This window comes from Notolepis coatsorum (assembly GCF_963971535.1).
Source record: "Notolepis coatsorum genome assembly, chromosome: 12".
Lineage (NCBI taxonomy): Eukaryota > Metazoa > Chordata > Actinopteri > Aulopiformes > Paralepididae > Notolepis > Notolepis coatsorum.
This window is the reverse complement of record NC_140176.1, coordinates 107,363,279-107,375,650: the sequence shown is the minus strand read 5'-3', so window position 1 is coordinate 107,375,650 and position 12,372 is coordinate 107,363,279. Positions and strand designations below refer to the sequence as shown.

At 44.2% G+C, this 12,372-nt stretch overlaps 1 protein-coding gene across 1 annotated transcript in view; it reads left to right on the top strand.

Annotated features, from left to right (window-relative positions):
• Window positions 1-12,372, top strand: part of slc45a2 (solute carrier family 45 member 2) — a 298,180-nt gene that overhangs the window by 1,179 nt on the left and 284,629 nt on the right. The gene's annotated exons all lie outside the window — the stretch shown is intronic.

Below are 12,372 nucleotides of genomic sequence, written 5' to 3'. Positions count from 1 at the left end.
GATTTTATATAAAGAGGGAAGAGTTAAACAGAACTGTATGGTGAGAGAGAAATAGATTTATATAAAGAGGGAACAGTTCAATTCGTCCTCAGAATCTCCGTCTCAGTTCTGCTAACCGCTCTTTGCCAGAGAGCGTCAGAGAGCACTCGTGGAGAGACGTACGGTGAATGGGGTGAGACTTAAAGTCACAGTACGTCAATCTCACTTTAGTACTTAAACGTGTATTTATTATTATCTAGCAACGGGATGAATAACACGGCAACATCCAGCGTCTCTCTCCTGGAGACGCACCGAGTGTGACGGACCAAAGAGAACGGCTGATGTGTGACCCTTGAGGCCAAGCGAAGTTCACCATTTCTTTCCGCCAGTGTAGCAGATGTGAGCCATCCTGCTTTTAACAGTAAAGTGGGAAAGGGTTCATTTACATACATAGGTGCCACACAGTGGAACGATCTCGACATCACTGTCAAACTGACAACCCGATCTGAGGTATTTTAAGCAGCAGATAAAAGCTGGTATTTTAGAAAAGGTTCCCCTATAGAGGGTCATTAGCATAGAAAAGAGGGAGCACATGTTGTTGTGTATATGTACGGTATATGTCATATTTCATATGTTTTTTGTATTGTAATGTATCTTTATTTTTTTTTATTTTTTGTATCCTCTTTTTCTCCGCCTGATTTTCGGTGCTTTTCCTCCCATCCCAATTTAGTCGTTATGCCAATTCCCCCCTCCCATACCTGGTCATTGTGCGCATGTGCCCCCTACTGGTCGGTCAAGGGAGCCCTGAGGTCTACCACATGCTTCCTCCGACACATGCAGAGACAGCCAGCGGCTCTCTTTTCACCTGACACTTCATTGGTGAAGTGTAACGCGTGGGAGGTCACGCTGCCTTCACCACTTCCTGTCTTTTGCTGTGCAGGTGACCTGACCTGACCTGTAGGAGTCGCTGTCCACAATGCCAGATTACCACCCATCGACTTCCCTTCCGCTAACTCAGCCAAAACGAGTTAGTATGCCGGCTGGCCCAAGCCGGAGGCAATGCTGACACCCGGATTCGAGACCGGAGTCTCTCGCATTGGTGACGAGCGCAATCTCCGCTGCGCCACCCAGCCGCCTATTGTAATGTATCTTTAACCCTTTCACGGCCCACACAACAGAATGTTAACCCTTTACTATCACACAACCGACGGTGATGCTCCATCATTAGCATCATTAGCTAATGATGCTAATGATGGAGCATCGCCGTCGGTTGTGTGATAGTAAAGGGCTAACCTTCTGTATTGTCACAGTGAAAGGGTTAACCGGCTGTCCTGTGGCAGTGAAAGGGTTAATAGGGATGTTCGATATTGGCTTTTTTACCGATATCTAATATACCGATATTGTCCAACCCCGATACCGATATCAACCGATACCGATATATGCAGGGTTCCCCCCCCCCAAAAAAACTGAATAATTTCAGGTAATTAACATTACATATCTCTTGTCATGGAATTAACACAACAACATTATGCATATTTTTGACAATAAATAAAATAAGAATGTGTTCCTACTTGCTTGCCTGGGTAAATAAAGTAAATAAATGTAAAAAAAAAAACATTTTGAAAAACGATACAGAATTTTTTTTTAATATTACATTTTAATGCCAATATCGGCCGATAATATCGGTAGGCTGATAATATCGGACATCCCTAATCTTTAACGTATTAACTGTTAATTGTATGGGGACCTCAATGGAAATAAGTCCCACGACTTTCTTGTGACATCCTCGATTTGCTGTAAATATGTTTTTACTGCTTTTCAAATCAAATCAAACCTATACCTGTCAGTCTGCTCTCATGTAGAGGTTCTCGCCTCGCGAGACAAACGCGAGATGTATTCTGTATTATCAGGCCTTGCTGGAACAGTGGTGAATGTTTAATCCACTGTTGTTATGGGATGTTTGTTAGGATAATGAGCAGGGGGAGGGGGCGGGGGAGGGGGCGGGGGAGGGGGCGGGTGCTAATTATCCCTGGTGCGTCTCTACAATTCGTAGCCGCATTTCTGCAGACCCCTCTCTGATTGGTTGAGCTCCATTTCTGCAGACCCCTCTCTGATTGGTTGAGCTCCATTTCTGCAGACCCCTCTCTGATTGGAAATGTACTACCTTCGCGGTTTATTCATAACGTTATGCACATTTCACAACACAGCCAGCTGTCAGAAACTGTACATTGTAACGTTGTTATTTCGCGGCCTGCCCATTTGATGTTCCCAAATCATATTCAGAAAGTATCACAGAGACTTCTATTGACCAAGGAATTAGTTATTATTAGTATACACTTCCGTAGCAATTGACCACCAGACTCTTTCTCTTAAGGCATTAACTGGGGTAATTAATATAAATGTTATATTGTAACTGTCTAGTTACACATTGGTTCCGAAACATGTATGTTAATAAAAATTTTGAATCTGAGAGAGCTCTGGTCAGCGAAGCTGGCGAGCGATTATTATTGGTTTTAATGACAAACCAATTACATAATCCTATCCAACATATGTGTAAAGGCACACACAACATATTCCAGTTAACGGTATATTTTTTTAATGATTCGTTATGGCGTAATCAATACTTCCATGCGTATAAATTGCGTTCGCGACCTCCATGTTTTGGGGCTATTCATCAGAAAACTCTGATCCGGGATTCGGCTCCCATCCGTCGGGCAACAACTGTGGGTTTTCAGCCTCTCTCTCTGGAGCTTAACGGAGTTTCGGCTAGAGGAGCTTGTCGCGGCTCATGCGCATGCGCGCGCTCGGCCAATCAGAGAGGGGTCTGCAGAAATGCGGCTACGAATTGTAGAGACGCATCCCTGGTATCCGTCAGAGATCACTTCTGCCGGGGTGTGTGAGCTGTCATCTCCTCCTTCAGGCTGGTGGTTTTATGGGCCTGTTTTGACAGTGATGGAGTACTGGGTCCTCGCCCCCTTTTCTTTACCTTTTCTTTACCTTTCTGTGAACATCTAGAAGAAAAAAACGCATGGCAATCTAGTGAAAAATGGCGGAGTTATGGACATACAAAAGTAACTGTACTTACAGTAGATTTCATTCACGGTCTTTGCTGCCCTGTAACGGGCGCCTGGTGGTACTAAATCCTGGTGGTCATGTATAGGCCTGCTATTCTATATTCTATATTCATATTTCAAATTGCATGTGTCCGGATGGCAAAATTCAGTACTGTATCTACAAAAGCCCCTGTAAATCATCTGGCCTTTATTCATTTTCTTCGTTTTTTGTGTACACTTGATCTCAAGAAGGTGCTGAATGAGCTCAGTGGCTGAAAAAAAAAAGGGAAATAATGTGTTCATTCATTTTCTCGCGATCTGACTTCCAGACATCAGTCTCTTACCGCTGGGCCCGGTCACATATGTCGGTATACATAAGATCTGCGATTTGCTTTTTGGCGTCCCAGGTAGGGTTGGGTACCGTTCACATTTGAACCGGTACCGGTACCGGTACCTGTGAATCGATACCGGTACCCAACGGTACCTTTTTTCTGTACTTTAGTCTCAAAATGTGTAATCTACCTACCTCAGTTGTAAAAAAGAAAATTCCAAACTTCAAATGATTTATTATCATTATTATTTATTTAGAACAATTTGTTAATATATATATAATATTGCAGCAAGCGTTGTCTGCATCTAGCTTTGTAAAGTGTAACTAACAACACATTGCCCCGACTACTTTGTTGTTGTTGAATCAAGTGTAAGCGTGTATTGTGCGCGTGAACGTTGACGTCAATGTGCGGCACACTTCATAGGTTTCATTTTGCGGGTAAACTAAACGTTGGCGTCAAAAGATTATTTTGAAAAAATTAATTGACAGTACCGAAATGTGGCACCGGTGGATCTCACGTGAATCGGTACTTGGGTAGTACCGACGTGATTCGGTCGATACCCTTAAAAGTACCGGATTCGGTCCCCAACCCTAGTCCCAGCCAGGTGGCGATAAAGCCTACAGTCGTCACTGATGATCACCGTCGCCAGACGTCACGTTCGTTGCTATTTCACGCTCCTTCGCCTAAACTAAAGCTAACAGGTACATCCATGGCATCTGAGCCAGACAGGTGGCCAGCACATGTGGCAGGAGTGACATTCATTTGCGCCATCGGTTAAGTAACATACGCTTCAATTTCAGTGATGAGGCAATCCTGGAAGCCACTGGTGCGTGGCGGCAGGAAATGATGCATGAATTATGCAGAGAGCTGCTCGAGAGCGAACAGTAACCCTTAACCCGTTCACTGCCACACGACAGAAGGTTAACCCTTTACTATCACACAACCGACGGCGATGCTAATGATGGAGCATCGCCGTCGGTTTGTGTGATAGTAAAGGGCTAACCTTCTGTATTGTCACAGTGAAAGGGTTAACCGGCTCTTGTGTGGCAGTGAAAGGGTTAACAATCCCCTCAGGACATATTTTACACCCAAATGTTCTATACTGAATAACAATTTGTATACATTTCCACCAAATTGTTCATTAAACTACTGAGAATGGCTTTGTGCGGCATCTCTACACCTTCACCCTCATTGAGATCGTTGAATTATGCAGATTTGCAACAAGCACCCGTTGACATTTACCTAGGAATCCCAAATCAACAGCTTATATTTTACTTAGCGGTCTGTCTGCTGAAGATAAAGGGCTTATGTTACTACAAATATACCCAATATATACGTCAGGGGTTCTCAAACTTTTTTATACAACGACCCAATTTTATTTAGGAATTTTTTTGGTGACCCCACAATTAATGCATCGTGTAATTTCAACGTGGAATTAAGGAATATCAAAATAAAAGCACACGTTGTTGAACTTGATCATGCATATTTATTAGAAAATTTTATTACAGCACTATGTTATCAATACACATTTATAAAACGAGGCATATTTAGCCAGAATATGTTGCCAGAACATAAAAAAAATAAAATGACTTGCCAATGCGCGACCCCACTGTCACCTACCCACAACCCCACTTTGGGTCGCAACCCGTAGTTTGAGAACCGCTGATCTGATATTAGTGACGTCACACATGCAACTCAGATGTCAGGGAAGTACTGAGAAGCTCTCCCCCTCCAGGGGAGGAATGTGAAAGAGGCGCTCTGCTGACAAGCTGCACGATAACAATCTGTACAGTCACAGGCATGCTTCCACGAGGAGTTACAGGAACCAACAGTAACATGATGGGATATGTGCTTAACATTATGGGATATGAGTTTAACATTATGGGATATGAGTTTAACATTATGGGATATGAGTTTAACATTATGGGATATGAGCTTAACATTATGGGATATGTGCTTAACATTATGGGATATGAGTTTAACATTATGGGATATGAGTTTAACATTATGGGATATGAGTTTAACATTATGGGATATGAGCTTAACATTATGGGATATGAGCTTAACATTATGGGATATGTGCTTAACATTATGGGATATGAGTTTAACATTATGGGATATGAGTTTAACATTATGGGATATGAGTTTAACATTATGGGATATGAGCTTAACATTATGGGATATGAGTTTAACATTATGGGATATGAGTTTAACATTATGGGATATGAGCTTAACATTATGGGATATGAGTTTAACATTATGGGATATGAGTTTAACATTATGGGATATGAGTTTAACATTATGGGATATGAGTTTAACATTATGGGATATGAGTTTAACATTATGGGATATGAGTTTAACATTATGGGATATGAGTTGAACATTATCGGATATGTGCTCAACATTATCGGATATGAGTTTAACATTATGGGATATGAGTTTAACATTATGGGATATGAATTTAACATTATGGGATATGAGTTTAACATTATGGCATATGATTTATGGGATATGTGCTTAACATTATGGGATATGAGTTTAACATTATGGGATATGTGCTTAACATTATGGGATATGAGTTTAACATTATGGGATATGAGTTTAACATTATGGGATATGAGTTTAACATTATGGGATATGTGCTCAACATTATGGGATATGAGCTTAACATTATGGGATATGAGTTTAACATTATGGGATATGAGTTTAACATTATGGGATATGAGTTTAACATTATGGGATATGAGTAACAGTACTCACATTTATTTTAACTGGTTGCCAGATGCCTGTTCTTAAGTTCCAGCTGAGAGGTAGGAGCTGGAAAATGCTTCCATAGCCTGACGTATTATGTAGTACACGTCCAAAGTCTATAAAAATCCCACGGAAAATAAGATAATATAAGATATTCCTTTATTGATCCCCTTGGGGAAATTCAGGCAGCATAGCAGCATGGGGGGGGGGGGGTTAAAGCAGTGTAAACAAAATAACAAGTCAATATAATTTACTATCTAACTAACTTAAATATACAGTATTCACATACTGTAAGGTGCTGTATGCATAAGGTGGTGTTTTAGGTTCCTAGTAGTTCTAGTTGGATGTCTGGCAGCCGTCCCCCCCCACTGTTGTGGAGCCTGGAGGCCGCTAGTCTCTGCCCCCTGTTGTGGAGCCTGGAGGCCGCTAGTCGCTGCCCACTGTTGTGGAGCCTGGAGGCCGCTAGTCGCTGCCCCCTGTTGTGGAGCCTGGAGGCCGCTAGTCTCTGCCCCCTGTTGTGGAGCCTGGAGGCCGCTAGTCGCTGCCCACTGTTGTGGAGCCTGGAGGCCGCTAGTCTCTGCCCCCTGTTGTGGAGCCTGGAGGCCGCTAGTCGCTGCCCACTGTTGTGGAGCCTGGAGGCCGCTAGTCTCTGCCCCCTGTTGTGGAGCCTGGAGGCCGCTAGTCGCTGCCCACTGTTGTGGAGCCTGGAGGCCGCTAGTCGCTGCCCACTGTTGTGGAGCCTGGAGGCCGCTAGTCGCTGCCCACTGTTGTGGAGCCTGGAGGCCGCTAGTCGCTGCCCCCTGTTGTGGAGCCTGGAGGCTGCTAGTCGCTGCCCCCTGTTGTGGAGCCTGGAGGCTGCTAGTCGCTGCCCACTGTTGTGGAGCCTGGAGGCCGCTAGTCGCTGCCCACTGTTGTGAAGCCTGGAGGCCGCTAGTCGCTGCCCCCTGTTGTGGAGCCTGGAGGCCGCTAGTCGCTGCCCACTGTTGTGGAGCCTGGAGGCCGCTAGTCGCTGCCCACTGTTGTGGAGCCTGGAGGCCGCTAGTCGCTGCCCACTGTTGTGGAGCCTGGAGGCCGCTAGTCGCTGCCCACTGTTGTGGAGCCTGGAGGCCGCTAGTCGCTGCCCCCTGTTGTGGAGCCTGGAGGCCGCTGGTATGAAGGACTGTCCGAGGCGGTTAGTTGAGTGTCGGGGGGGTTTGAGTCTGTGACTGAACGCGCTTCTCATCTTGACTAGCTCGTTGTAGAGGGGGTGGGAGGGGTTCTCCAGGATAGCAGCCAGCTTCCTTCTCATCCCCCTCTCTGCCATCACTCTGCCATCTCTCTGCCATCACCTCTAGTCTGACCAGCTCGACTCCCACTACTCCCACCACAAAATGTACGTTTTGCAAAGGTTTCTGTAACGTGTGTACCAGTAAAAATTCGGCATGATTATCCAAAATGGCCGTCCGCTCCCATTCATTCAGAGGCTCTCGTCAAAAAAAATGGGCTGCTTCGTCTTCTTGTGTCACCTTCCCCCACTGTCAGCGCCTGTCTGGGATCTCTTTCGGAGCAGACGCTCCTTGGCTACAATGGTGGTCAATCATTTTCGCCCTCAGCGGTGACTGGTCAGTTCAGGACCGTTCACAACCGGACGAGGTCAATCGTCCGAACGGCTTGTCAAATGACGCTCGCCGGATGTTTCGTCTTGTAACTCGAGAATGGAATCCCGCAATAGGTTGAGTGTGGTGATGATCGAAAGGCGGCAAATTCAACTTTCCAACAATGTATTGCGAAAACGCAGCCCGGACCCGACAGACGAGTGCCGCGACACAAGTGCATATCCGGGCCGTCCGATCCTTAAGTGGTTATTAACATTATGGGATATGTGATTAACATTATGGGATATGAGCTCTCCGTAAATAAGTCCCATGAATGAGTTATTTCCAAAGGTAATGGTCGAATTGCCATGGAATTGGCTGTGTCCATTCATGACCCCAATATGAGGAGACATGGATTTTAGTGCCTCCTGACCTGTCCTCTAGCGCCACCATCAGGCCAAACATTTTCAAACGAGTGCGTTTTTCAAAAGAGACCCATTTGTTCAACAGTCACAACATTTGCTGTGAACATTCATGACACACCTATTTCTTTTGGGTCATCCCATGGCCTTTCCTCTAGCGCCACCATCAGGCCAAACTGAGGACACGATATCTCAAAAAGTAATGATTTGCTGTGCACATTCATGACCCCAAGAGGAAGAGATTTATTGGTGACCTCATGACCTTTCCTCTAGCACAGAGTGCATCTCTTAACCCGTTAGTTCTACAGTATGCTGTTTTAGTTTTGTATCTACTGTGAATTCATGACCCCTTGAAAGATAGACCTGTTGATTTCGGTGACCCTGTGACCTTTGACCCTGTGACCTTTCTTCCATATGGCGTTATAGGGAGGTGTAGTCTGACGTCACTTTAGTTTCCCGCGTGGTCCACCCATATAGGGATTTATCATTGGGAAAATGTATTATCGGCTATTGTAATAATTCTGCCTCATGAACATTGGCAAGCTTTCCATTTTTGCACAAAATGAGTTCCCTTCTATCACTAACATTATTGTTTGAGCATTTTTGGTTGAAATAAAGTTAGTTATAATGTTTTTAATTTGTTGTTAAAAAAGAACTACACTTACCAGTAGAACGCCTGTCGCCTAATACAGCCAGGAGTCTACGCTGTGGTGACGTCAGTCAGTAGCGTCAGACTGAAGTGTAGTTCCTCAGTGAACGAAAACATAAACGTTATTATTTAGCTACTTTTACGATTAATTGCGAATTTTTTCATGTTGAGCTATAGCTTGTGGATGAACAGTGCTAGCTAGCTTGTACAGTTGTACAGTGTGTCCCCCCCCCACCCCTCCTACCCAACCCCCACCCCACCCACCTCCAATGTACAGTTCCCCCCCCCCTCCCATCCGACCTACCCAACCTCCTCCAATGTACAGTTTCTACGTCAAATGTATATACTTTCTTTTCTGGACTCTTTTTGTATCACAAACAGTAATGTATTTGCAAATCTGGTATGTCATAAATGTATAGATGATGTAGCAGTACTGGCTATCTGTATGTCGTGTATGTCATATATGTTATGATGAATTGAAAATGGGGGACCCTGATGTAAACTAGACGAAAGTCTTTCTCTGGTCTGCATCCCCTTAACAAGTGTATGTATTGAGCTGTACTAAAGCTGTTAATTGAGCTGTTAATAAAGTTTTCAATCAATCAATCAATGAATACACACAGAAAGGTACACCATGCCAATGTTCATGGTTTATTTGTTTTAAACGAGACGATTTAAAAATGGGTCCATTGGAAATACATTGCGATTTCAAGGAGGGTGGACCGCGCCGGAAACAACAATGACGTAACCACTACACCTCCCTATAGCCTGGGTCTGTTGAGACTGACCATAATTGGCAACTCTTATCATCTACCCAGTAAAACGTTGCAGCTGAGAGTAATGACTGCTAGGCCTTGGCAGAAGTCTGTATGACACTGAGTGTCTAGGTGTTGGTGTGTTTCACAAAGCAAACTCATCCTTTTCTACCGCTTGGAAATGGTAGCCAGAGACATACAAAGTGCAAAATACAATCAGCAGTGTTATAAAATAGTTTTCAAACAAAACTGCAGATAGCTTTATATAGACTGCATCTCTGCACATCACTCCGACCATGATGTCATTATGATCCGGTTTAGCCTTTTTTCTCTGGGTGATTTGGCAAAAATTATGTAGAGAGACACATTTGTTACTGAAACCATACAGAATGTAAGCAATCACGTACGGTAATTATTGCTAAATGCACCATGGAGTTATTATAGAAAGACTAACTTGTATCTTTGCTACAAATCCAGCAGAACTATGGGCCCTTTGTGAGTTTTTGAATCTGGGGTGTAAATCAGAAGCATAACCGTAGACCATTTAAAATGTACTTTCTTTTCTCGGGTGAACGGTGTGATTGCCAGGTGAGTGTCTGGCTCTGTTTGATTAACTATGGTAATACCACGCACTGCAGAGTCAAAGCCCGGCCCTCTTACTATTCTCTGATACTCTCTATACTATAATCTGATTCTGAGCTGAGCTGATTATCTCCCTGCATCCCTCACGGTGTAGTAAATGCCACACAATCTCTGGCATGACTGATTATAAGCTTGCCTCTCCTCCTACGCAAGGAAACAAAACCTCAATTTCTGAACAATTTAATAATAATAATAATAATAATAATAATAATAATAATAATAATAATAATAATAATAATAATAATAATAATAATAATAATAATAATAATAATAATAATAATAATAATAATAATAATAATAATAATACATTTAATTTATGGTGCACTTTACATTTGGAACCAAATGGCAAAGTGCTACAGGGTAAAAACATAGGCTTTAAAAACATAGGCAATTATAAAAACAAGGCATAAAAACATACAAAAAAAGGGATAAAACACACAAAGGCAAGTATAAAAGGTTACAACTAAGAAAAAGCTTTCAATAATAATAATAATAATAATAATAATAATAATAATAATAATAATAATAATAATAATAATAATAATAATAATAATAATAATAATAATAATTGCTTGAATTTATATAGCGCCTTTCACAATGCGCTTTACAATAGAAGGGGGGGGGGAGAGGATAACGGTGACCTAGACTACGAAACAAAATACAAAATGGAACAGAACAAAACAGAACAGAATAAAAACAGAGCAAAACAAAATAGAACAAAACAGAATGAATGGGATCCTCAGGAGCATCTGAGACCAGAGGGCCTGGGGGAAGAGATACTGTATGTCTTCAGGAGCATCTGAGACCAGAGGGCCTGGGGGAAGAGATACTGTATGTCTTCAGGAGCATCTGAGACCAGAGGGCCTGGGGGAAGAGATACTGTATGTCTTCAGGAGCATCTGAGACCAGAGGGCCTGGGGGAAGAGATACTGTATGTCTTCAGGAGCATCTGAGACCAGAGGGCCTGGGGGAAGAGATACTGTATGTCTTCAGGAGCATCTGAGACCAGAGGGCCTGGGGGAAGAGATACTGTATGTCTTCAGGAGCATCTGAGACCAGAGGGCCTGGGGGAAGAGATACTGTATGTCTTCAGGAGCATCTGAGACCAGAGGGCCTGGGGGAAGAGATACTGTATGTCTTCAGGAGCATCTGAGACCAGAGGGCCTGGGGGAAGAGATACTGTATGTCTTCAGGAGCATCTGAGACCAGAGGGCCTGGGGGAAGAGATACTGTATGTCTTCAGGAGCATCTGAGACCTTAGGGCCTGGGGGAAGAGATACTGTATGTCTTCAGGAGCATCTGAGACCAGAGGGCCTGGGGGAAGAGATACTGTATGTCTTCAGGAGCATCTGAGACCAGAGGGCCTGGGGGAAGAGATACTGTATGTCTTCAGGAGCATCTGAGACCAGAGGGCCTGGGGGAAGAGATACTGTATGTCTTCAGGAGCATCTGAGACCTTAGGGCCTGGGACTCCTGGGGGAAGAGATAGGTCTTCAGGAGCATCTGAGACCATAGGTTCTGGGTGAAGAGATAGGTCTTCAGCAGGTTTTTGAACCGGACAACAGAATTTGCATTGCGGATGTCCATTGGGAGGGAGTTCCAGAAGGGGGGGGGGGGGCAGCCACACTAAAAGCCCTGTCCCCGAAGGTCCGCAACCTGGCTTGTGGGATGGTAAGCAAGCCTGTGTGTCAGAGGAGCGGAGACTCCGGGAGGGGGTGTAGGTGTGGAGAGTGGTCGGATGGGTATTGAGGGGCGGTGCGGTGGTGTGTAGGGATTTATGTCAGTGGGAGGATTTAGAAGTTGACACAGGAAGCCAGTGGAGGTGAATGAGGGTGATGTGCTGCTCCTCAAGCTCCTCCCCCTCTCGTCCTGTTTCATACTCACTATTGATTAGGCCTGTCCCCGACGCGTGAATCCTTTCAGCAACTGGCTTGTCCTTCCGCATTCCCGTTTGGCGCTCTGATTGGCCAGGTCATGTGACATGAGCGGCAATCGTGGGACGGCAAGTTTTTGCACGGTTAAGCTTAGGCACTCTTTCGAAGTTGGTTAAGGTTAGAGTTTGTCTTAGAGCGTGACGGCAAGTTCTTTCGACGGTTAAGCTTAGGCACTCTTTCGAAGTTGGTTATGGTTAGAGTTTGTCTTAGAGCATGGCGATAGAACGCCAGGTAGTTTGCAGGCTGTTCGACGCGGAAATGGGCAAACACGCTATTGGGCG